At 43.8% G+C, this 26901-nt stretch overlaps 1 protein-coding gene across 5 annotated transcripts in view; it reads right to left on the minus strand.

Annotated features, from left to right (window-relative positions):
- The window catches only part of LYST (lysosomal trafficking regulator), a 197310-nt gene extending 179688 nt beyond the window's left edge, over nucleotides 1-17622 (minus strand). For 3 of the 5 annotated variants that reach the window (XM_060108116.1, XM_060108109.1, XM_060108094.1), the window contains exon 1: nucleotides 17382-17622. The gene's annotated coding sequence lies outside the window, so the exon portion shown is untranslated. Of the gene's footprint in view, nucleotides 1-731; nucleotides 816-17381 lie in introns of those variants that run through there. The other 2 variants (XM_060108124.1, XM_060108101.1) reach the window with 2 other exon arrangements.
- Between the last annotated feature and the right edge of the window lie 9279 nt (nucleotides 17623-26901).

Raw genomic sequence — 26901 nt, forward strand, 5'->3', positions numbered from 1 at the left:
CACTCCGCCACTAAGCAACCCGTTGGTCTCCACACTGTGGTGCCAGGGTCTCCCTGGGTTATTTCCCATACAGTTTAATCCCACCAGAAGCCAACGGGCATCTCAGCCAAGGCTCCAATGATGCCCGGGACAGACGGCAGATGTCTCAGAGGATCCTCTGGAGAGTCTCTCGCCCGGGCAAGGGGTGTTACAGGCAGGAGAAAAGCAGCGGACCAAGGCGCACGGGGGAGATGACAGGTGGGCGAGCAAGCGCCGGGCAAGATCGTAAAGAGCGACCCGCAGGGTGGTGGCACGGAAACTGTCAACTCCAGCCGTCAACCTGCCAGTGTGGGCCCGGCCGGGGTGCACGTTGTGCCGCGGCACATGATAATAAATACAATCAAGATCGCAGCAAATCGCCGCCAGCCTGCTTGACCTCCGCCCTCCAAGCGCCAGGAAATAAAGTTAGTGGCTGGTGGGCGCGCGCCCACCGCAAAGGTTCGGAGAGGCCAGGCAGTGCTCCTGCCCGCGGCTCACCTGCTGTCAGAGGCGGCCCGGGCACGAGCCGGACAGAAAGCCCGGGCCGGCGCGTCGGGCCGAGTCCCCCGCGCCCTCAGCCCGGCCGCCGCGACCCCCATCCCGGGCTGACTGCTACCCGCCCCCCGCGCCAACCGCCTTCCCTCCAGGCCACCTATTGGGTCCGGGACCCCTAGCCCTCTGTCGGCATCGCCGGGCCCGGGGGCCGCCTTTACCTGCTCTCTGGCCGCCGTCACCGCCGCACGCTCCGCCTCACTGGGAAAATCCCGAGTCGCAGCCGCTGCCCCTGCCACCACCGCCGCAAACTCCCCACCCCCGCCCCCTCCGGTAACCCAGGAAACCGGGAACACCACCCCCTCCCTCCCCCCGTCCGGCCCCAGACCCGCTCTCCTGCGCCTGCGCACTTGCCCGCCGGATGCGTCCCGAGCCCCGCCCCTCGCCGGTAGGGCAGCGCCAGCGTCGCAGGCGTGACACGTAGAGCACGGGAGCCAATGAGGAAGGGAGGAGGGCGGGCCGAGCCACTGGGCTGGGGCCGCGGGGTTCCTCCCCGCGCGGGGGAGGTTCTCCCGGTTCTCACTTTCCAAGGGGCTAGCGAGGAGGCTGCATCGTCCCCTAGGGTGGGCCTGCACAGTTTGAAAAGCACCAAACACGTGCGCAGCGTCCTCTCTCTCTGTTCAACACCGACTGTCATCCCGTCCCCCTTGTGTGGCTCCGGAGGATGGGGGTAGAAGAAATATGGGAAGGGGTCGCGAGAGGGAGAAAGGGTTACCCGCGAGGAACCCTGCCCTTCCTTTGGGGCTGGAAAAAAAAAAAAAAACAGTTTACAAAGGTTACTGTAGGCTTCTTACAAAACCGGAAAGAGGTTTACGAAGCTGCCCTAGAATTAATTCAGCGCAAAGGTGTATGTTTCAACTTAGCCCTTTTAAAACACAGTTGTAGGCAGCGTGCACTGTCAACGTTGTATGTCTTATAACAGCAGTGCCTCCAGAGGGCGGGAACCCTAGGTTACATATAAGGATGTTTTAGCTGCATCATTGACTGTCAGGTCCAGCACACAGCTGACAGACTACTGATGCCGGCAGTTCGGCATTTTAGAGGACACCCCTCGTCACCACCCAGTCACTGAGGCTAGCCTTGCGGTGGAATGTCAAAGGTATTGGGAAAGCTCTTGGGCTTTGAGGTCTGAGGGTCGGGGGTTCAAGTCTTACCTAATACAAAGTACAGCTGACCATTGAACAAGAGGGAAGTTGTTAGGGGCACTGACCCCTGCTAGTTAAAAATCCTGCATATGGCTTTATAATCAGCCTTCCACCTATGGATTCAACCAACCTCAGATGGTGTAGTACTGTAAAACAGATTTAGTGAAAAAATTTTGTTTGTGAGTGGACCCGTGCTGTTCATACCTGTTGTTCAAGGGTCAGCTGTATAAGCAATGGTTTACTAATTGACAGGAGCTGCTTTAGAATCAACAACTCCAGTAATTTTTGCATAGGAATCAAGAAATAGAAATAATTCAGGATATTATATCCTAAGACTGTATACCAAATGCAACTTCCATCTGCCCCAACGACAAACCAAGTAAATAGGTGCCCAGTGATGTGGTTTGAAGGGGCTCTCGGGGAAGATCCTGTACTTTAAAATATCTCCCCACTGACATCTGAAGTGCAACTATTAGCAACTCATACGTTTGTGCAGAGGTCGCACACTTCCTACAGCAATCTTGTAAAACTGGAATACTCCAGGGATGGGCAACACATGAAGTCCCCAGCAAGTTAGTGAAAGAGATGTTATTCACTTAAATATGTAATGGGCACCTACTATGGGCTGGGTACTATGTGCTAAGTGCCCAAGATGCTTTGGTGAATTTCCCTGAACTCAGAGGAAGCCAAACTTGACATATTTCACAGTTTTACCTATAACCAAACCTACTCTTGTTTATACATCAACTTTCACACACTAATCTCAAAAACACCTCTTTTTTTTCTTTAATGGAAAAAATAAGCCATAGAAGTGTTAAGTAACAAGCCGGTTTCTGTTTCTCTTGAACGGAAAATAATAGATGGTCATGATTTCGTTAAAGTCAAAGAGAACGAAACAAACTTTATACGACAATGGTACACAACCGGCCCTCAAAGTACTATTTTTTTGTAAAAGGCACAAAGTAATGTCTTTTGTGACTATTATTTTCTCTTCATATCTGAGTTACAAAGTATTTTAACCAAGCTACCATAGTATTGACTCTGTGCACGAGTATTTTAGAATGTAGATATTAAGTATACATATTAGATAAAACTTAGTTTAAAATATTTCAAATGAACACACAAAATAATGTGTAATCAAGCGCATGCAATAGAAGAAAGAATAAAGAAAAGTAATAAGAGATCTAGAAGGAAGCCCTACTTATGTATTTATCGCATACTGGAAAACTTTGTAAGTGGGCAATTCTCCAGATAATTTGACTCTAAAATTAGAATCTAAAAGGAGATTCTAAAATCAAGGTTTTAAAAGATGTGTTTAATGTATATGTGCATCATTTCACACTGAATTCACCAAAATATGTTAAAATACTTATTTCATGACTACATGCATATGTAAATCAGACCATGTCACACCTCTGCTCAAAACCCTGCAATGGCTCCCCGTTTCACTCAAGTAAAACCAAAGTCCTCACAATGGCTTGCAGAACTCTGCACCATCCAGCTCCTCACAACTTCATCTCTTCCTACTCTGCCATCCACAGGCACACTGGCGTCTTTACTGTTTACCAAACATTCCAGATACATTCCTGTCCTAAGGCCTTTGCACTGGCTGTTCCCTTTGCTTGCAATGCTTTTTCTCCAGATAGCCACATAGAGAACCCCTTTACCTCCTTCCTGTCTGCTCAAATTTCATCTTCTCAATGAAGTTTACCTCAACACTGCCCTTAAACCTGAACAAGATGGGACTCTGCCCTAGGCCCCATACTTAAGTCTCCCTCATGTCACAAATGCCATCTGTTACGAGTGCAATTGATTCCCACTCCCTTGACCACATTCATATGTTGAAGTGCTAACCCATACATGACTCTGGAGACAGAGCCTTAAAGGAGGTAATCAGCCTTTTAATTAAGGTTAAAAGAGGTCATAAGGGGGTGGGGGGCTCATCCAATAGGACCAGTGTCTTTATGAGAAGGGGAAGAATCACCAGAGCTTTCCAGACATGCACAGAGGAAAGGCCATGTGAGGACACAGTGAGACTGCGGCTGTCTGCAAACCAGGAAGAAAGGTCTCACCAGAAACCAGCCCCACTGGTACCTTGATCTGGGGCTCCCAGCCACAAGAACAATGAGAAAATAAATTTCTGTTGTTTAAGCCACCTAGGCTGTAGTATTTTGTTATGGCAACCCTAGCAGACTAATATACCCCCCAAAATAGTTTTATTAAAGAACATACGGGTTTTCTGTCAGCTTGGGTTCTGGTGCCGAAGTCAACACTGTGTGATCCTAAACATCATCTTTCTCATTGAACCTATCAGCTTCAAACATTCATATTTTAGCCATTTATTATGTTTATTTTTATTGTCTCCTGCATTTAGACTATAAGCTCCATGAAGGCAGCAACACTTGCTCTGTTTATGATGTATCCCATGTGCCAGAACAGTACCTGGCACATAGTAAGCACTCAGTAAATATTTTTTGAATGAATAGTTTAATTAAGAAGATTTTGTTCAAATTCAAGTAAATATCCAAAGAATAAGTTATTCATATGTTGAGATGAAGTTTGACAACTCTAATGACTACTGCACTGCACTGGCATAGAAATGGATTTGTAAAGAAGTGGCAGAGGGGATGCAGGGCTGTCATTTCAGGAACAGTAACATGGTCAAAATTATACAGATGGTCCATCTTTGCCTACAGACCAAGTAATCGCTACATTAAAAAATTATAGTTGTATAAATTTAGTTTTGGAGTGCTTTACTTTATTAGGATGTATATGGATCTTTAAAAAACATGCTTTTTTTTGAAACTTTATTGAAGAAGTCGATTCATAATTATTGTCTCCATTAGGTTACTAGTAACATCCACTCTTTTTTGCAAAGCTTATCAGAGTAGGTTGTTTTTTTTTTTTCGGTACACAGGCCTCTCACTGCTGTGGCCTCTCCCGTTGCGGAGCACAGGCTCCGGACACGCAGGCTCAGCGGCCATGGCTCACGGGCCCAGCCGCTCCACGGCACGTGGGATTCTCCCAGACCGGGGCACGAACCTGCGTCCCCTGCACCGGCAGGCGGACTCTCAACCACTGCGCCACCGGGGAAGCCCCAGAGTAGGTTTTAATAAGATTCTTTTATGTACTTTTCTCTACTAAATCACTGATAACATTTTGAATCCCCCCAAATACGTATACTTTACTTTAAAACTCATGACATTGCATTAAAAGACTGGTAAACAGCAAAAAAAAAAAAAAAATTTGTGGAAAGATCTTTTCAACCAGCTAAAAGCGTTAAAACAACCCAAATATTCCCTTCTTTGCTTGGAAAGTTCATACTGAGTGTGTCTTAGTGTCCTACTTTCTCGCTTGCCATTTCTTATTTTTATAGTTGATATCTGTCTGTCTTAATTCCCAATATATTCCTGTGGTAAACAAGTTTCTGATTAACTTTGAGCTATGAGCTGCGTGAGCTGTTTATTTTGGAAGAGAACACTAAGTCTATCCTATACAACAGACAGGCTAAGAAGTGGAAGGAAATTAAGAAATGCATGTTTGCTATCCATTCCTGTTTAAAAGCCAAGAGCGCAGGGGATCAGAGCAGATTAAAAATTCATAAGAACCCTCTAAATCTCATGGTAGCTCATTCGGAAGACCAGAAAAACAAAGAAACAGTTCACGGTATCAGCAAGTTCACAGAACAGAATATTACTTGACCAGTTCAAAGCAAGAGTTGGAAAGGGTCAGTCAGGTTCAAAGTAAGGAACAGGTAAAGATTTTATACATATGTGTATGTGTGTGTGTGTGTGTGTGTGTGTGTGTGTGTGTGTGTGTTTCACTGCCTACTCAAAGAACCTGTGCTACATAAGAATATTCTTAATATACATTTTCTCTATAATTTCATACATGCCACTAGTTTGGACCACTTCAGAAAATGTCTCTGATTCTACCTAACACCACAAACGGAATCCACCAGTGAGACTGTTAACACTGATGCCTTATTTCAGGCCTTCATTCAATTATTGACTCTTTTCTGTGTACTTACAATGTTTGAGGCTTTGGGATATAGAGGTAGGTAAAAGACATTCTATTATGGAGAACAGTATGGAGGTTCCTTAAAAAACTAAAAATAGAGTTACCATATGATTCAGCAATCCCACTCCTGGATATATATCCAGTGAAAACTATAATTTGAAAAGATACATGCACCCCAATGTTCATAGCAGCACTATTTACAATAGCCAAGACATGGAAGCACCCTAAATGTCCATCGACAGATAAATGGATAAAGAAGACATGGTATATATACATACAATGGAATAATAGCCATAAAAAAGAATGAAATAATGCCATCTGCAGCAACATAGACGGACCTAGCGATTATCATATTCAGTGAAGTAAGTCAGAGAAAGACAAATATATAATATCAATTATATGTGGAATCTAAAAAAATGATACTAATTTACAAAACAGAAATGGACTCACAGACATAGAAAACAAATTTGTGGTTACCAAAGGGGTAGCAGGAGGGTGGGGGGAGAGATAAATTAGGAGTTTGGGATTAACAGATACACACTACTGTATATAAAATAGGTAAACAACAAGGACCTACTGTATAGCATGGGGAACTATACTCAACATCTTGTAATAACCTATAATGGAAAAGAATCTGAAAAAGAATATACAAATACATGTATATGAATCACTTTGCTGTACACTTGAAACTAACACAATATTGTAAATTAACTTTAATTTTTTTAAAAAGACATTCTAGGACTATTGGGAGCTCCAGACAAGTAAACAAGCAATTACAGTGGATGGTGATGAAGGTTATGACAGTGTCACGCACAGGGCTCCCTGAGGCACTGTGGAGGGACGTTCAACCCCACCTCTGGGATCAGAAAAGACAACTTGGAAAAGCTGACTCTAGACTTCAGACTTAAAAGCCTCAGTAGGCTTCAGGCAGGCCAATTTTTCCTAACTGCTTTTAGTGCCCCCAATCTAGGACAAAATTTTAAAAATGAGATCAATGTAGTGAGTTTTTTCGCAAAGCTGAGTTTATTCAATTCAAAAGATTGTCCTCTAGTATTCCGAAACTATGCCCTTCCTACTTTTCGGGAATTTAAATAACCTTTCTTTATGATACAGCAATCAGAGCCATGCATATGTTTAATGGCCTTTCTTGACCAATTAAATGGCAATAAAAAGTTGTCGAGCTGATTGGTCCCTGAAAGAGTTTATTGTTTTGCTCTTTATTTTTACTTTTTGGTAGCAGTCTATAAAATCCATGTGTCCAGAAACCAGGATGGGCCGGCAGGGAGTTCTCAGCCCATGCTCCTCCTCAGACCAGCAGCACCAGCATGTGAGAAATGCAGAATCTCAGGCCGCGCCCCAGACTCACTGAGTCACACCTGGCATTTCGACAAGATACTCAGGTGATTTCTATGCACATTAAAGTTTAAGAAGCACTCTTTTAGGAGGGGGAAGAGCATGTGTAAAAACTGGTGAGAGGGCTTCCCTGGTGGCGCAGTAGTTGAGAGTCCGCCTGCCGATGCAGGGGACGCGGGTTCGTGCCCTGGTCTGGGAGGATCCCACATGCCTCGGAGCGGCTGGGCCCGTAAGCCATGGCCGCTGAGCCTGCGCGTCCGGAGCCTGTGCTCCGCGGCGGGAGAGGCCACAGCAGTGAGAGGCCCGCGTACCACAAAAAAAAAAAACACAAAAAAACCAAACTGGTGAGAGAGCAGACGTAGAGAACAGACTTGTGGCTGCCGAGCGGGGCAGGAGATGGACTGGGAGTTTGGGGTCAGCAGATGCAAACTATTACATATAGACTGCATAAACAACAAGGTGCTACTGTACAGCACAGGGAACCATATTCAATACCCTGAGATAAACCATAATGGAAAAGAATATGAAAAAGAATGTGTATGTATATATGTATATATATATATATATATATATATATATATATATATATATAACTGAATCACTTTGCTGTACAGCAGAAATGAACACATTGTAAATCAACTATACTTCCATTAAAAAAAACAACTGGTGAGAGAGACTGTGGTGGCTTGAAGATCCTTTTTAAAATAGAAAGAGTAAAGGCCACATTTCAGGGAGATTGAGAGTGATGTTAGGAAGGCAGGTGGGCAGGTGGGTGAAGATAACTAATATTTCCCTCTGCTCCAACTGTAGCCAGATAGATAATTGCTCCCTATTTCATCCTGGTTGTTCTTAACTAAGCCATGTTCCATGCTGCTTAAGATGTCTAATCACTAGGGACTTCCCTGGTGGCACAGTGGTTAAGAATCTGCGCTCCCAATGCAGGGGGCCCGAGTCTGATCCCAGGTCAGGGAACTAGATCCCACATGCATGCCGTTAACAACTAAGAGTTTGCATGCCACAACTAAGGAGCCCACGGGCCGCCAACTAAGGAGCTGGTGAGCTGCAACTAAGGAGCCCTGGAGACGCAACTAAGACCCCATGCAACCAAATAGGTAAATAAATATATTTTTTTAAATGTCTAATCACTTGTTGAAGAACCACAAAACACAGGTTAAACTCTTGTGGGGAAAATATCTTATCTGGGGCCTATTGTGTGGCAATTAGTGGGATTCTGATAAAGCATATCATAACTATAATCATAGGTTGGGCTGACTCTCCAGAGGGACTGGTGGAGAGTCTGTTTTAATAAGGACCAGACACCAAAGGATAAAGGTTTACCCTAAGCCAGGGTACTGCTACATAACAGAGATGGAAGAAGCCTGTCCCACCCAACTGCTGTGATGTCTCAATTAGTCTTTGTCCTGTGCCAGCATAAGGCACAGGACAAAGACTAATTGAATGCACAAAAGGCACATCTTGCCCTCTTGGTATTTATAAGTTAAGATATAAAGTATGCATGGGGCTTCCCTGGTGGCGCAGTGGTTGAGGGTCCGCCTGCCGATGCAGGGGACACGGGTTTGTGCCCCGGTCTGGGAAGATCCCACATGCCGTGGAGTGGCTGGGCCTGTGAGCCATGGCCACTGAGCCTGCGCGTCTGGAGCCTGTGCTCCACGACAGGAGAGGCCACAGCAGTGAGAGGCTCGAGTACTGCAGAAAAAAAAAAGTATGAATTATCTCTTTTATCTGCTAATAGGGTAAGAATATCCCAAGTGAGTGTGACAGACAAGCCAGAACACAATCAAATACAGTAGTCTTCCCTATGTTCCTTAACTCCCAGTACCTATCATTATTTTTGTAATTTGTTTGTCTTCTCAAATATACTTTGAGTTCAATAAGTTGTGAGGACTGTATTTTAGCACTCTGTATTCCCAAGTGCCTGAGACGGTGGCTGCTCAATAATTTTTTTTTACTAAATGAGAAGGAGGATGATACAGAAGTATACAGGAGCTGAAAGAATTCTCCATGACCTGTGGTCTCATGGTCAACAGTTGTTAGAGGTTATATATCTTTTACACTTTGGGAGATTTTTATTTAAATCCTGACTTTTGTGCTGGAGTATCAGAATATTTCATACCTATGTGCATTCTGATGTGGCATCCTGAGAGTAAAGTGCTATTTTATGAATGGATAAAGATGTGGTATGGAATATTACTCAGCCATAAAAAATAATGAAATGTCATTTGCAGCAGCATGGATGGACCTAGAGATTATCGTACTAAGTGAAGTAAGCCAGGCAGAGAAAGATGAATACCATATGATATGTAGAATCTAAAATATGACACAAATGAACTTATCTATAAAACAGAATCACAGACAGAAAATAGACTTGTGGTTGTCAAGGGGGAAGGAGGAGAGGGGAGGGATGGATTGGGAGTTTGGGGTTAGAGATGCAAACTATTATATATAGAATGGATAGGTCTTACTGTATAGACCAGGGAACTATATTCAGTATTCTGTAGGAAACTGTAATGGAAAGGAATATGAAAAAGAATATATATATATAACTGAATCACTTTGCTGTGCAGCAGAAATTAACACATTGTAAATCACCTATACTTCACTAAAATAAATTTTAAAAAATAAAGCGCTATTTTATGCAACGAGAAATCAAACTTGTAAAAATTACATAATCATTTCCCCAGTTCACAACGTAAACTAATTTGAGAGGCATAAGCCTGTCATATATTTGGAATCAGAACTGAATATTAATGTAGTGTGACCCCATCTTCAGCCTAAGCTATATTTACCTGTCGAATTCAGATGGTGGGAGTTGTAGGGGTCCCGGTGGGGCTGTCCAGGAATAGCCTACATGAGCAAGTGAAAAGCATTCTGGGGAAGCTCTCGTTCTAAGTTTCTCTGGTACACAAGCTCATCTAATAAAACAACTTGGGCCGCAGAAGGGAAGGGATGAATATATGTACAGCATGGTGTCTGCTTTCCAAATTTGCTCCTCACCAGCATCTGAGATATTTCTAAGTCCTGAGCTTTCAAAGATATTTCAAAGGGATCTGAGATGAAAAACTGAAAGGCCTGTTTTCACTGAAATGTCTGTAGAATCCCTGGTCCCAGGTAGCTCTGCCTTTAAGATCCATGCAAGCAAGCAGTCACACCAGAGAAAAGAGAAGAGCTCTACTGTGCCATGGGGAGGGGCCTTCAGTGCGCCAGCCTCAGCGAGGGAGGGCACTCATTTCCTTAGCTGTTTGCCCGGAGCCTTGGCTTGAAGCAAAAACCCTTCTCCCTGCCCAGCTTGTGCTGATATTAGAGCAATGCAGGAAGTGAAGGATTCCACGGGAACACAGAATTCACTTTGTAAACAGCTGGCTTGTGGCCAGCTTTTGCCTTTTTCAGGCAGCTACTCCGTGAGTAAAGTTCTGAGACAGTTGTATCACCTAGTAGTAGAGATGCAGCCCAGGCATGCTATCTTATTGAAAATAAAATATAGACTCTGTTTGGAAGTGTAACAATATCCAACCTGTAAAAAGTAATCTGAAACACACAGTAATATTGGGAAAAACGCAGACATTATGTTGGAAAATCAATCACTGAAATATAAAATGAAGAAGACAGGGTGGGGACTTCCCTGGCGGTCCAGGGGTCAGGACTCGGCACTTTCACTGCTGAGGGCCAAGGTTTGATCAGTGGTCGGGGAACTAACATCCTGCAAGCCACGTGGCGCAGCGGAAAAAAATTCTAAAAATCTGAGGAATACAAGTAAGACATTTTTAAGCACCTTTGTGAACTGTAAAGGACCTTAAATAAGCAAGGTATTTAAAAACATCTGGGTCTATTTAATAACATAGTCTTCTGGATTTTCATCCATATTTTTTAAAAGATCATGTCACTTCACATGGGTCACTGTGGTAGAGTAGTTTAGTCAGCAAAGCCCCAAGGCAGTCACACCAAGCAGTCACACCCAGGAGTAAGTGAGCTCAGCCTTCAGCTGGATAAAGACTCCCAGCCACGAGAGAGTCTTGCCAAAATGCAGTGCCTCCCTGGGCAAGGGGAGAGCTGCTTTGTGGCAAGTGGCTCTGGCCCCCTGGGTGGTCTTTGTGGCCGGGGTACAAGCTGCCATTTGACTCAGATTCTCCTGAATCCGATGTGATTTCTGGAATATACTCCCCTATTCTATCCCACTCTCCCTCCCCCACCCAACATCCCTAAGAATCAGATACCAGCCACCTGAAAGAAAAAGAATGATTTTAGACTGCACGAGTTTCTTCTCCAGACCTTAAAAGCATCAACCAAGAACATGAGGTCACCAAATCAAAGGAATAAATGGCCAGGAAATGTACTATAAAGCACTGTCACAGGACCACTCGTCCCTCAGGATAACCTCTCCGGACTTTTGTCCTGCCCAACTTATAGCACCATTTCTGGAAGTCAGCTGCTGACTGATAATTAGGTCTAATGGAGAGCGAGAGTTTCCTGTCGGGATACAGACAACACTGTCTTTGCTGGCAGCTGTGCCTCTGCTAATTGTTGGAAACCTGGCTTTTGACACTATGATCGCTCTCCACCACCACGCCCAACTCAGGCAATTTAGCGAAGCCAGCTCTTCACACGTTGAAGGCAGCTCTCAAGTAAGTATCCTACCCACCACCATGGCTGATGCTTTTTTTTTTTTCTCTCGGCTGTGCCAGATCTTAGTGGCAGCACGCGGGCTCTTCGTTGCTGCCTGCGGGATCTTCTTAGCCACATGTGGGATCTTTTTTAGTTGCCAGCATCTTTAGTTGCAGAGTGCAGGCTCTTTTAGTTGTGGCATGCAGGATTTAGTTCCCTGACCAGGGATCAATCCCGGGCCCCCTGCACTGGGAGCGTGGAGTCTTAACCACTGGACCACCAGGGACCACTGGACCCTGTGGCTGATGCTTAATAAAGAGACCTGGTTTTAGAACATTCATCCCCAGGGCAAATGCACTTGCAGGTATGTGGGAGTTTCCTGAAATAGGATAAATTCAAGTCAGACCTATAATAGATGTCTTTGAAAATAAGATAAATCCTTGGCCGCTGGAAGACCGGTTTACAAGCAGGAGCATTTGATGGAAAATGCCATCATCCCAAGTGCCACCTCTGTTTCTGGACTCCCTAACCAGATGCCTGAGAATTAGTGTGAAAGACACCATTTAAAGGGAAAGAGAACAGGGAGAAAGATTTTCCTCCATATAGTCTCTTGTTTGAACACCATGCATTACACTCATCTTTTCCCCTCTAATTAGAAATGGCATCTTTATTCCACACTAACGTTCTTTCTCTTTTCCATAAAATAGAGAAATATACACCTGTAAACTGATAGCCCTGAAAATGATCTCAATCTTCAGAGGAATAACTGCTGTCTCATTTTTTCTTTGATTTCTTTGATTTTTTCTTTGATTTCACTGCTATTATGTATGTAGCACTGTGCCTTCTGTCTTATATACACAAGTGATTGATTACATCGCTTGAATTCTGTAATTGTTCCAAACCTGTATTCTGTTTACTGGCCACTTCTTCAATTTCAGGGAGTGAAGAGGGAGAAATGCAGGGGGAAGAATATATCCCATTCAGTGGTAATTTACCAGTCTATGTGAAAAAAAGATCAGTATCTTGCCTTATCCTGCCTTCCCTTCTAAAGAATCAATAACACAGACATTCTGAAAACACAGAAGAGAAGAATGTAGGCTGTAAGATCTAAAAGGAAGTTCACTGCTCATTTCTTCTAGGGTAGGAAAGCTATGCCGATTTATGACTCAGGAAAAGTTTCATGGTTTGGCACCAACATCTTAACAGTGACTCTCAACAGTCTTTACCAAATGTAATATGTACTATAGGCCAGAAATAACCATGGGAAGCAGGTTCGAGTTTTTTCTTCTATCTGCAAGTTTTCATAAAAACATAAAGACTGCCTGGATGAAATACATGCATAGTGCATATGACTATTACCATCTATTTTTTTTTTTTTTTTTTTTTTTTTTTTTTCGGTATGCGGGCCTCTCACTGTTGTGGCCTCCCCCGTTGCGGAGCACAGGCTCCGGACGCGCAGGCTCAGCGGCCATGGCTCACGGGCCCAGCCGCTCCGCGGCATATGGGATCCTCCCAGACCGGGGCACGAACCCGTATCCCCTGCATCGGCAGGCGGACTCTCAACCACTTGCGCCACCAGGGAGGCCCCATCTATTTTTACTGAGGGTATTTTTTTTAGTAATCTTGGCTCAGGGCTTTCTTTCTCTGTGCCTATTTCTTATTTATGGAAAGCTGTCTCCTTAACTGCCCAGTGTTAAAATCCCTCCAGCAGGGGGCTTCCCTGGTGGCGCGGTGGTTGAGAGTCTGCCTGCCGATGCAGGGGATGCGGGTTCGTGCCCCGGTCCGGGAAGATCCCACATGCCGCAGAGCGGCTGGGCCTGTGAGCCATGGCCACTGAGCCTGCGCGTCCGGAGCCTGTGCTCCGCAACGGGAGAGGCCACAACAGTGAGAGGCCCGCGTACCGCAAAAAAAAAAAAAAAAAAAAAAAAAAAAAAATCCCTCCAGCAGTTTTCCTATCACTCTTCAAATGTCCCTGGAATTCCACTGCTTACTCAAAGATTTTTCTTATCTGAATGGGAATGATGAAGTATGGCTGCACTTTCCATCCCAGTCCTGGGCATATACCCAGAGAAAACCATAATTCGAAAAGATAATGCACCCCAGTGTTCATTGTAGCACAACTTACAATAGCCAAGACATGGAAACAACCTAAATGTCCATCAACGGATGAATGGATAAAGAAGATGTGGTACCTATATACAATGGAATATTACTCAGCCATAAAAAAGAATGAAATAATGCCATTTGCAGCAACATGGATGGACCTAGAGATTATCATACTAAGTGAAGTAAGTCAGAAAGGGAAAGACAAATATCATATGATATCATTATATGTGGAATCTAAAAAAAGGATACAAATGAACTTATTCACAAAACAGAAACAGACTCACAAACTTAGAAAACAAACTTATAGTTACTGAAGGGGAAATGTGGGAGGAGGGAGGGATAAATTAGGAATTTGGGATTAGCAGATATACACTACTATATATAAAATAGATAATCAACAAGGACCTACTGTATAGCACAGGGAACTTTACTCAATATTCTGTAATAACCTATATGGAAAAAGAATCTGAAAAAGAATGGATACATGTATATGAATAACTGAAACACTTTGCTGTACACCTGAAATTAATGCAAATTGTAAATAAACTATACCCCAATAAAAATTAAATTAAAATAAAAGTTCTATTCAAACCTCAAAAAAAAAAGTATCCTTTAAAGAACCTCATTTAGCTTCCTTTGAGGAAGGACATGAGTTCAATGTACTGTCATTCAGGTTGGTTAAATAGGCCCCAGTGTTGCACGGGATGCCAGTCACTGTGATAATTCAGATGATCCTTTTTTTTTTTTTTTTTTTTAGGTTACCAGAATGCTTTCATTTGGATTGCTCTTCTCTCATGAATTTACAGGGGCATTTGTTATTTTACTGATGGTAAAATTAGAGCCTAGAGAAATTAGGTAACTTAACTGTTAGTAACTGGCAGGGCAGGGCTGGAACTCAGGTTTCCTGATTCCAAATTCCTAAGCAGGTCATGACAGAGTAATAACTACAAAACTTAGTAACTAGATTTCTTGAAAGGATTTTCTTAAAAGCATTTTTGCCAGAGTCTAATTTTAGAGTTCAAGTGATAACAGCATTGTCACGTTTCAACTGGTTTGTAACTTCTCTTTGTGAAAAACATACTTTTACTGCAGGGAAGAGTTAAAATATTCTTTCCAGGGTCTTTGCTGTGCTTTAATTATTGAGCATTACTCCAAGGGTATTTATATTTTGATACTGAAGATGCACACTTACCATGCACAATTACTTTCAAGGGAGGGAAAAGAAGGGGAGTTAGAATTACCATATGATCCAGCAATTCCACTTCTGGGAAGTGGAATTCTTCCCTAAAGAACTGAAAGCAGAGACTTGAACAGACACTTGTAACTCTGATGTTCATAGCAGTGTCATTCACAACAATCAAAAGGTAGAAGCAAGGGCTTCTCTGGTGGCGCAGTGGCTGGGAGCCCGCCTGCCAATGCAGGGGACATAGGTTCGTGCCCCGATCCGGGAGGATCCCACATGCCATGGAGCGGCTGGGCCCGTGAGCCATGGCCACTGAGCCTGCGCGTCCGGAGCCTGTGCTCCGCAACGGGAGAGGTCACAGCAGTGAGAGGCTCGCGTACCGCAAAAAAAAAAAAAAGGTAGAAGCAACCCAAGTATCCATACATGGATGAATGGATAAACAAAACGTGGTCTATGCATACAATGGAATATAATTCAGCTTTAAAAAGGAAGGAAGTTCTGATATTTGCTACAATATGGATGAACCTTGAGGATATTACGCTAAGTGAAACAAGCCAGTCATAAAGAATATAGGATTCCACATATATGAGGCACTTAGAATAATTAAATTCATAGAGACAGAAGGTAGAATGATGGTTGTCAGGGCCTAGAGGGAGGAAATAATGGGGAGTGAGTGTTTAATGGGGACAGAGTATTACTCGGGGAAGATGAAAAAGTTCTGGTGATGGATGGTGATGAAGCTTGCACAACAGTGTGAATGTACTTAACGCCACAGAACTGTACACTTAAAATGGTTAAAATGATAAATGTTCTGTTTTACATAGTTTAATACCCCCCCACACACACACACGAGACAGAACAATTAACCCTAATCTGGAGGGAGGAATATAAGGAAGGCTTCTCAGAGGAGGTGGTTTCATCCTGAAAGATGAGAAGAGGGTTGGTAGGCAGGAGAGAAGGAAAAGCTCCTCTAGGCTGAGGGAATAACTTCAGGAAGTTGGAAGGCAAATTACACGGTCAGATTCAAGGAATAGCAACTTATCCAGGTGACTGGACACTTGAAGGTGACTGCACACTTGTGGGTAAGTTACAAGAGATGAAGCTGCAGTGGCAAGGTGAGGGAAATCTTGAGGCCCCCTGCATGCCATGCAAGAATTTTGGGCTTTATTCTGTAGGCAATGGGAAGACTGGAGTCCTTTAAGCTTGGGGACATGATCAAGCTTGCATTTTGGAAAGATAATGCTTGGCAGTTGTGTGAAGAATGGGTTGTAGGGGAAGGACTAGAGGCAGGGACAGTGGTGGACAGAGTCTGGCAAAAGCCTGAGAGAGAGACAATGAGGGCCGAGCTGAGAGGACGTGGAATGGAGGGGGCTGTTTAGCAGGATGTGGAAACCAGCAGGAGGTGGGGAGTGAGAAAGCTTGTGGAGTGGAGGACAGCCCAGGCCACTTGGCTTCTGAGTGCACGGAGCTGTCTTTTCATCCACTTCCGTCTTTTCATCTTCATCCACATCCCCAGCCCAGCTGACCCACCCACAAGTTCTCCAGGTCTCCTGTCTCAGAACAAGCACTCAATACCCCTCCCAACCTTGACCCTAATTGGGCTTACTCTTCCCTCCCAATCCCTAAACCCCTGACTTCCATACTGTCCTCGGCCGCCTTCCATCTGGCAGGCATTCTGGCTCTTGCTAGCTTTCCCTCCAATCTCACCCGCAGTCTTTCCCTTCCCCTCCAACCCCAGCCACAGAATTTGTTACTTATCCCTTCATAATTCCCCACTCCAGTCCTTAGTTCTGTGCTGTCTCCCTCCTCCGCCTAGACCAGTCTCTAGCCTCTGAGATACAGGGACTTGAGCTATCCTTAGCACAGATCAGGAATATAGTAGAGGCTGAAGGGTTAGAGATCTAGCAGTGGGGGTGAGAGTGAGAGTGAGAGTGAGGGAGAGGGAGAGGGGGAGAGAGAGAGAGGGAGAGAGAGAGAGAGAGAGAGAGAAAGAGAAAGAAAATGCACTTTGGATATGTTGGGTTTGATGTACTTCGTCCAATAACATGTCACAGAAGTCCACCTGCACCCACTTACTGCGTGAGTCCTTGTACCTATGCCATGCCCAAGACAGTCAACCTCAGTTTACTGGCATCCAAGAATCAGAGCTGGACTCTCTCGAATAAGGGTCACTGGCTCATCGCATTCTCCTTCCTTTCTGCGCAGTATCTCCGGGCAAGCGGTCTGTAGGAACCAGCTCCAGAAAGCACCAAGGCTGCCAGGAATTCAGCTGTTAATCACCTTCCTCGGTGGTTCTAAAGCTCTCAGCCTGTACCCAGCCTGCCCACCAAATCTGCGCACCTGCTTGGCTGGCACTGGGAGGTCTCAGAAACACTTTAACCTACCTGTACAGTGATTGTCTTTTTCAGGTGAGCAAGGAACTTCCCTTTGGTCGTCACTCTGTAGGCATCTTCACTGCAGGCTCATTAGCAACCACCTACTCTGTGCTGCTGCAGTGAAACTGGTCTCCACGCTGTTATGCAAGCCGGGTCTCTTGTTTGCAGTTCACTTCTGGCTTCTGTTCAGCTGACTTAGGATAGAATCATTCTCCTGGCATTATAAGAACATACCCAGTTGAGTCAAACAAACTGAAACCCCATTAAATGGCAAAGGCAAATCCTGCTGCACTCTCTGATGTCACTGGGTGCAGATGGCAGAGGAATAGCTTTGTGCACCAAAAGAACCTCCCAACACCACTTCCCCATGGAAGAATGGACACTCGGCCAAAAGAAGCAATGCACCAAACACTCTGGCACTACAGCTGCTCTTTTCAAAGCCAGATCGTCATTGGAAAAGACTTCTTGTGAGCTCTCTGCTGCTCTTTCATTTGGAGATGGGGCTAGGCAATCTCTGTGTTGCCGGCAAGGCGAGTGGCCCTCTCTCCCTCTGGCTCTTTGGCAGATGGCCATGCTTGGATCACATGGGGAAGTTGGCAAATCGAGTCCGATTCCTTTGCAGTGTAGCTGCAGCAAGGATTTCCAGTTAGTGATTTTGTGATGGCTGCGGTGAGTCATAGCGCCCTGATTCTCCTGCAGAGGGTGAGGGCCTGTGTTGTCCCCGTGAGGATCATCATTACTCTTGTTCTGAGAATTCTGCAGTCCTTGGAGGACCTAGAACCGAACTAAACGCCAGAATGTGAGTCCTGAGCCTGGCAGCTGCCACTCACCATCTGGTTGCAAACTTTCACCAGGCTTGCAGTGTAGAGTTTTTTGGCTCTTCTTGTGTGCTGACATCTGCCCCTTTCCTTTTCTTCCTGCTATTATTCTTTTTTAAAATTTTGATTTAAAAATACTCTCATCTTTTTAATCTCATGCCTGTTATGGATTTCTGGACTAATATTTTTATTAACAAATTCATGGGCATATATATATATAAAACAATAAACTATTACCTTTTATTCAGCATTTAAGCCAGCCCCTAGGTTAGCACCTTACAAACATTATTGTATTTAATTCTCACGACAATTCTGCCAAATAAGTATTTTTGTTCCCATTTTACGGATAAGAAATCTGAGACTTGCCCAATGTCACATTGCTTTATTTATTTATTTTTGTTTTCAAGTAGTTGCTTTATTCCTGTCAATTATTTGCTTTAATATTTACTTTATTTTAAAAAATTTATTGAAGTATAGTTGATTTACAATGTTGTGTTCACTTCAGGTATACAGCAAAGTGATTCAGTAGTATATATATATACACACACACACACACATATATTCTTTTTCAGATACTTTTCCATTATGGTTTATTACAAGATAATGCATATAGTTCCCTGGGCTATACAGTAGGACCTTGTTGTTTATCTATTTTATATACAGTAGTTTGTATATTCTAATCCCAAACTCCTAATTTATCCCTCCCCCTACCCTTTCCCCTCTGGTAACCATAAGTTTGTCACACTGCTTTTAAACGATAGCACTAGTTAGTTTAACTTCCAGTTCCACACTCTTAACTACTTACTAGGCTACTCTGTGTGTAAGAGTGTGTGTGTGTGTGTGTGTGTGTGTGGTGTGTGTGAGATACATAATACATATAAGTATATACAGACTATAAAGAAGGTGTACAATAAATGTTTGTTGTTACTATTATGTATTATATGTATTTGCTCCAAACTTTCAGTGTTATTACTGTACCTAGAAATTGATGCTGATTATGTTATATTCTGGACACAGATTACAGCTAAACAAATTCATATTATAACATCATGGTGGCACCTAGAACAGTGGCTATTAAAGTGGATGCTTATACTAGGTTTTATCACATTACTTATGGTTCTCCATTTCCATGCCCAGCTGAACACCAAAGCACCTGGCATAGTTCCTAAACAAATAGCTGTAAATGTATTCAAATATATTATGTGCCATGTATGTATTAGGCCCTTGATGAATATCTTTTCAATGAATAGTGATTGCAATCTCTGCTTGTAATGACTGTCACTGCTTGGGCTGTGTCTGGGACTCCCCCAGCCACGCTCAGTGAAATGAGTGTAGGCGGACCGTATTTACCATCCTTGTGTCAGCTCTCATGTCTAGCTGACAACTCAGTGAGTGACACACACCCAACAGAGATGTCAGGGTCAAAGGGACTGAGAGAAAGTTCCTTATCTTTCTAACATGAAAATTGTCTGGGGCCTCCCTGGTGGCGCAAGTGGTTGAGAGTCCGCCTGCCGATGCAGGGGATACGGGTTCGTGCCCCGGTCTGGGAGGATCCCATATGCCGCGGAGCGGCTGGGCCCGTGAGCCATGGCCGCTGAGCCTGCGCGTCCGGAGCCTGCGTGTCCGGAGCCTGTGCTCCGCAACGGGGGAGGCCACAACAGTGAGAGGCCCGCATACCGAAAAAAAAAAAAAAAAAATTGTCTGAATGCTATAGATAATGAAGTCACCATCAATGTATACTTCTAGGGGAAAAAATTCCTTCTTCACTTTGAAAGGTTTGTTACCTGTGTTTCATGTTGTAACACACAAAAAAGCCCTGAAGTATTCCAAATACCTCTGAAGACTTACCTCTCCAAGAGTTCCTTGTGTTTATCATGATGCTTCCTGACTCATTTAATGCTACTGCTGTATGATCACTTACTACTGCTCGATGTAATGAATTAATGTTTTCTTCCTGGAAGCTTGCTGGAGGAAAAACTGTCTTGGTCCAGTTAGGAACTTAGAGACCCTTGTTAATGAACAGTATGCAAATGATTCATTTGGAAGACAGAGTACCTTTACAGGTTTCAACCATTTAGTTAAACACTCTTCTGAGGCACAGAATGATACTGAATGGCTTGAAAGTTGACGCAGATTCCAAAATGCCTGATTTATTGATATATTTTCAGTAGCAGTGATCCTTCCTTGGAGGTCTTAGAGATGCTGATTTTGCCAGATAAACAGTCAAGGCAACACAAACAGTAAACTAGATTTTCTCTAAAATATTTCTAACTTGCAGAATCTGTGCAGCTCAATTACTATAATGCACTAAATGGGACTCAGGTAGTTTGAAAGAGTTACCTTCGTAAAGGTGTGTTATTCTTTCATTTATTTAGAATTTATAACCCTGCCTAGTTCTGAAAGGGCACAAGATAGTTTTCCAAACATAAACATAATAAAAAACAGGGTAATTTAAGATGGAAAATACAATAGGGACTCTGTAAATGGGTGAATATAACCAGTTACCTGAGATGAGCCGATTATTATAGTTGGGCTCTGAATTTGGCCTAGATTCCTGGTAACCAATGCACAAAAGGAAATAAGATGGATGCCATAGGTTACCATAGGTCAGACCAAAAAAAAGGGAAAAAGTTTAAATCTTGTATCTGATAAAGATCAATGGCACTAAATCAGCATTAAATTAATTGGCATTAAATTCAAGGGGGGGATAAACCATTTATTCCTGAAGAGTTATTGTACTCTTTAAAACATATCAACAGGAAACGATAAAAGTCATTAAATATTTCCCATTTATAGGTTGTCTACTATTATTATTAGAGATGAGAGAATGACATATTAAAAATATGTCAGGGGCTTCCCTGGTGGCGCAGTGGTTTAGAGTCTGCCTGCCGATGCAGGGGACGCGGGTCCGTGCCCGGGTCCGGGAAGATCCCACATGCCGCGGAGCGGCTGGGCCCATGAGCTGTGGCCGCTGAGCCTGCGCGTCCGGAGCCTGTGCTCCGCAATGGGAGAGGCCACAACAGTGAGAGGCCCGCGTACCACACACACACACACAAAAAAATGTCAGGACTTCCCTGGCGGTCCAGTGGTTAAGACTCCACGCTTCCACTGCAGGGGGCACAGGGTCCATCCCTGGTCAGGGAACTAAAATCCCACATGTGGCACAGCCAAAAAAAAAAAAAAAAAATCAGAGTTACGGGGAGGAGTGGAGTGGAGAGAAAAGCTCAAGTTACTATCTTTCTTTTTTTTTTTTTTTTTTTTTTTTTGCGGTACGCGGGCCTCTCACTGTTGTGGCCTCTCCCTTGTGGAGCACAGGCTCCGGACGCGCAGGCTCAGCGGCCATGGCTCACGGGCCCAGCCGCTCCGCGGCATGTGGGATCTTCCCGGACCGGGGCACGAACCCCCCTGCATCGGCAGGCGGACTCTCAACCACTGCGCCACCAGGGAAGCCCTCAAGTTCCTATCTTTCATAAGCCTTCAATACCTGTTCCTGTGGTATGGAAGGGGTGAGAGAGCAGTTGGGTAGGAAAGACGTACAGTTACTCTCCTGCTGGGTGGCGTGTAGTGCGCAGCCCTACAGAGAGGACTGAAAACTCAGTTAACTCAGATGCTTGGAACTACCATCCCTCTTCACCACCCTCCCATTCCCTAGAATCCTTTCAAAGAGCAGTCATGAAGTTTATTGTAGGCAACTTACATACAGGCAGGCCCAGGAGGAAGATGATCCAGAGGCATCCGCAGTTGCACCCCAGGACACCCAAAGGGGTTCAAAGGAATATAAAGGAACCAAACACAAAGATAGAATCTGATTACTAAGGGAAAAGCAGGTCCGCACCAATGAGAACTGGGGTTTTTTCTTCCCTTCCTCGAGAACCATTAACCACCTGCTTCAGCAAAAGGCATTCTTCCAGTTTTCATATCAGATGAGGGCAAGGGTAAAAGTTGACAGGGAACTTATCTGGCTTGGGCGTATGGCTCGTGAGTTAGGCTAAAACTCAGACACCCAGAAAAGGGAGGGGGTAGGACTGCGGGCCTAAGATGGAGCTGACAAAATAGAGTCAGTGTTGCTCAGTCACACAGAACTATACACTTAAAAGGATAAATTAAAGAAGAAAGCGATCTGGCGGGGATTTGTTACTCAGTGTCCCAGGATGAAAGCTAACTGCGGACATGGTCCCAGCAGAGCTCCAGTTAGAATGCACTTTTCTAGGAGTTTTCAGTTCAGCCCTGGGGATGAAAAGTGCTTCCAGGTCTCTGCACTGCTCATGCTCTTGGAAAGAATTGTGCAGAGAGCTCTTTCTTTGCGTGTTCATCCACATATCCAGGCACCCCTGCTCTATGCTGGGAGCCCTCCACGCTGTTACACCATCTTCCTGTCACTGCTAAAGCCTTGCTCTGAAAAATGTGGCTCTCTCAATCCCAACCCATGCTATGCTCCTGCTCTGGCCTAAGCCCCCCATTAAAGCTGCTGGGAGAGCTGAGTACTCGCTCAGCTTTCTTTCCCATTCCTCATTTTATTCTTCCTCCAGACTGAAAACACTTTAATCCTGTGCATGCCATGATGGGCTAGGTGGGGTCCACTGTTGGAGACACAACAGAAGCAAATTATAATACAATGTGGTATGTTTTATAACACAGGTAGTGAATGTACAAAGAAGATTGGGATTTCCTATTAAAATGGGATCCAGAAAAGCTCAAAGGAGTTAATTTTTTTAATGTATTATGATAGCCAAGACATGGAAACAACCTAAATGTCCATCAACAGATGAATGGATAAAGAAGATGTGGTACATACATAAGATGGAATACTACTCAGCCATAAAAAAGAATGAAATAATGCCATTTGTGCAACATGGATGGACCTAGAGATTATCATACTAACTGAAGTAAGTCAGACAGAGAGAGACAAATACCATATGATATCACCTATATGTGGAATCTAAAATAGGACACAAATGAACTCATCTACGAAACAGACTCACAGACATAGAGAACAGACCTGTGGTTGCCAAGGGAGAGGGGGCACAGGGGAGGGATGCATTGGGAGTTTGGGGTTAGCTGATGCAAGCTCTTATATATAGAATGGATAGACAACCAGGTCCTACTGTATAGCACAGGGAACTATATCAGTATCATGTGGTAAACCATAATGGAAAAGAATCTGAAAAAGAATGTATATACATGTATAACTGAATCACTTTGCTGTACAGCAGAAATTAATGCAACACTGTAAATCACCTATACTTGAATAAAATAAATTTTTTTAAAAATTTAAAATGTATTGTGAAATATTATATATGTAATAATAATGGCTAACCTTTATTGAGTGCTATTCTAGTTACTTTACAGGAATTAGTACATTTAAGCCTCAGAGTAATCCTAAGGGCGCTGTGGTTACCCCTATTTTTGAGATAGGAAATTTAGGCACAGAGAGATTAAGTAACCACCAAGTAACACAGATGGACAGCGCTTGAGCCAGAATTTGAACCTGGGCAGTTTCTTTCCAGAGCCTCCCTGACAGCCACTTCATTATACTTTCTCTCCTATATTAACCAGAAAGTAATATAATGAACTTTCTGTTCTTGCCAGAAAGTTTAATCAAACCTTAATATTTGCTGTAATTTCTTCAGACTCTTTAAAAATATAAAACAGTATGGCTGTGCTAAATGCAATGTAGTATCCTGGACTGAATCCTGGAACAGAATTAAAAATAGCGGAGGGGCTTCCCTGGTGGCGCAGTGGTTGAGAATCTGCCTGCCGATGCAGGGGACACGGGTTCATGCCCCGGTCCGGGAAGATCCCACATGCCGCGGAGCGGCTAGGCCCATGAGCCATGGCCGCTGAGCCTGCGTGTCCAGAGCCTGTGCTCCTCAATGGGAGAGGCCGCAACGGTGAGAGGTCCGCGTACCGCAGAAAAAAAAAAAAAGTGGAAAAACTGGTAAAATCTGAATAAAGTCTAATACTTAGTTGTACCAATGTTAATTTCTTAGTTTTGATCCATGTTATGATGGTTATGAAGATGTAAACATTAGGGGAAGCCTGGTGTAGGGTATATGGGAACTCTCTGTACTCTCTTTGCAATTTTTCTATAGATCCAAAATTATTCCAAAATAAAACATTTATTAAAAATAATAACAATAGTATGGATATGAAACATCATCGATACCTTTCTCTTATGGCTCCTCCCCAGAGGTCATCATTACCCAGAATGCAGTGCTTATCATTCAAAAAGCCTAACAACTATCCCTTCCCACCATCCTTACCCCCTGGTAACCATAAGTTCATTCTCTAAGTTTGTGAATCTGTTTCTGCTTTGTCAATAAGTTCATTTGTATCATTTTTTTTTAGATTCCACATATAAGCAATATCATACACTATTTCTCTTTCTCTGTCTTACTTCACTCAGTATGACAATCTCTAGGTCCATCCATGTTGCTGCCACTGGCATTATTTCATTCTTTTTAATGGCTGAGTAATACTCCATTGCATATATGTACCACATCAGGGGGTTTGGGATTGACATGTACACACTGCTATCTTTTAAATGGATAACCAACAAGAACCTACTGTATAGCACAAGGAACTCTGCTCAGTATTATGTAACAACATAAATGGGAAAAGAATTTGTAAAAGAATAGATTCATGTATATGTATAACTGAATCAGTTTGCTGTACATCTGAAACTATCACAACAGTGTTAATCAACTATACTCCAATATAAAATAAAAAGTTAAAAAAAAAGCCTAACTGCAAGTATACTGAACTGTTGGCCAAGAGCAGCAATTTTTAAAGATTTCTTTCTTTTCAATTTTTTTTCAGATGAATGTATTTACTTATTTATTTATTTTTTGAAGTGTAGTTGACTTACAATGTTGTGTCAATTTCTGCTGTACAGCAAAGTGATTCAGATATATATATATATATATATATATATATATATATATATATATATACATACACACATACACATGATTTTTGAAAATATTCTTTTCCATTATGGTTTATCATAAGATATTGAATATAGCTCCCTGTGCTGTATAGTAGGATCTTATTGTTTATCACTTCTATATATAATAGCTTACATCTGCTAATCCCCAAATCCTAGTTCATCCCTCCTCCAACCCACTCCCCTTTGGCAACCACAAGTCTCTTTTCTATGTCTGTGAGTCTGTTTCTGTTCACAGATAGGTCCATTTATGTTCTATTTTAGATTCCACATGTAAGAGATATCATATGGTATTTGTCTTTGTCTAACTTACTTCACTTAGTATGATCATCTCTAGGTCCATCCACGTTGCTGCAAATGGCATTATTTTGTTCTTTTTCATGGCTGAGTAGTATCCCATCATATATATGTGCCACTTTTGTGTGTGTGTGTGTGGTACGTGGGCCTCTCACTGTTGTGGCCTCTCCCATTGTGGAGCACAGGCTCCGGACACGCAGGCTCAGCGGCCATGGCTCACGGGCCCAGCCGCTCCGTGGCATGTGGGATCCTCCCGGACCGGGGCACGAACCCCCCTGCATCGGCAGGCGGATTCTCAACCACTGCGCCACCGGGGAAGCCCTGTGCCACTTCTTAAACAAGATTTCTTAATGCCTTTGGACTTCAGTGAGAGGTCAGGAAGGAGGTTCCTCTAGAGACCCTGCCCCTCCTTCAAGCAGCAACACTGCTCTGAGCCCCTCCCCTTCATCAACTCAATTTCATCCTGACCAGCTGCCCAGCCCACAGCCTTGGTCCCACCACAGACCTCATCAAGGAGGCCACCTGTAGGCCACTGCCACTGCCCCTCTGCAGTCCCTTCCCCTCAACATTTCCCTGACCAAATTTCTCTGAGCTTTAGGACACATGAGGACACATGAGGACACATGAGGACCTCTGAGAGTTGCCAGTCTCTATTACAACCCAGGCCAGTAGACAAGAGCCCCGAGGCTCAGCCCTTTTCTATAGGAGAGACAAGAGTCACGCCATGTGGCGTGTTCTAAATGGGAGAACTCCCACTGAAAGCCCGGAAGGCTATTTCTTCAGCACTCAAACTGTGCGTCTGGACAACTTCCCCCCTCCAGCCGCCCACACACACAGGGTCCTGCACTGGGACGGGGGAGGGACAGGGTTCTGAGGGTCCCTTTCCTTGCTTCTGAGGTCAAGGTATTTCCCTTATGTCTAAAGGTCATTAGAAGGGTGATAGCTCTGAGACCTCATTCGTCTGTTTATTTAAAGATTCCATTAATTAAAAAAAAAAAAAAAGGGTTTCCCTGGTGGCACAGTGGTTAAGAATCCACCTGCCAATGCAGGGGACACGGGTTCGAGCCGTGGTCCGGGAAGGTCCAACATGCTGCAGAGCAACTAAGCCTGCGCACCACAACTACTGAGCCTGCGCTCTAGAGCCCACGAGCCACAACTACTGAGCCCACATGCCACAACTACTTAAGTCCACATGCCTAGAGCCCGTGCTCCGCAACAAGAGAAGCCACCGCAATGAGAAGCCCGCACACCGCAACGAAGAGTAGCCTCCACTCACCGCAACTAGAGAAAGCCCGCGTGCAGCAACAAAGACCCAACGCAGCCAAAAATAAATAAATAAATAAAATAAATTATAATAAATAAATAAAGATTCCCCCAGAATATTACTAAGCAATAAAAAAGAACAAAATGATGCCATCTGCAGCAACATGGATGGACCTATAGATTGTCATACTGAGTGAAGTAAGTC

Source organism: Mesoplodon densirostris, chromosome 1 (assembly GCF_025265405.1).
Source record: "Mesoplodon densirostris isolate mMesDen1 chromosome 1, mMesDen1 primary haplotype, whole genome shotgun sequence".
Taxonomy (NCBI): domain Eukaryota; kingdom Metazoa; phylum Chordata; class Mammalia; order Artiodactyla; family Ziphiidae; genus Mesoplodon; species Mesoplodon densirostris.